The sequence below is a fragment of the Penaeus monodon genome, chromosome 29 (genome assembly GCF_015228065.2).
Source record: "Penaeus monodon isolate SGIC_2016 chromosome 29, NSTDA_Pmon_1, whole genome shotgun sequence".
Lineage (NCBI taxonomy): Eukaryota > Metazoa > Arthropoda > Malacostraca > Decapoda > Penaeidae > Penaeus > Penaeus monodon.
The window spans coordinates 8,761,270-8,761,697 of record NC_051414.1 but is presented as its reverse complement, the minus strand read 5'-3'; the positions used below and the strand labels follow the sequence as shown (position 1 = coordinate 8,761,697).

Sequence of the window (428 nt, the reverse complement as noted above, 5' to 3'; positions counted from 1 at the left end):
TCCATAAACAGCGTGAGAAACGAAGGAAAACGGCCAGACACACATAACACGACAATTACAGACACTAAAATGGCTCCCCTACTTTCGCGTCCGAGTCAACATCAGCCGATCACTGCGCCATCTCGTCTCAAAATGTGCTGGATCTTGCTTATTCTTTCTTTATCTATAAAAAAATTCACACCTACATCACATAAAAGTGGAAACATTTTTGTTTCTAAGTGGAACAAATGAAAAGTTTCAAGAAAGAAAAATATATCTAATAACTTGTTATTTTTGTCCCTAAAAGAAAGTAGATACCTTTTTTCTGGAAACTTTCTTATTGTTTTTTTTTTTCATCTTCAAATATACACTCACTAGGCCGAACGGAATACAAATACATATCTATTCCAGAGGGAATGTTCATCGCATTCCAAGTTTCTGTTTCACAT

The 428-nt window shown here is 35.3% G+C and overlaps 1 protein-coding gene across 1 annotated transcript in view; it reads right to left on the bottom strand.

The window, feature by feature from the left end:
• Window positions 1-428, bottom strand: part of LOC119591719 (agrin-like) — an 85,301-nt gene that overhangs the window by 41,110 nt on the left and 43,763 nt on the right. The gene's annotated exons all lie outside the window — the stretch shown is intronic.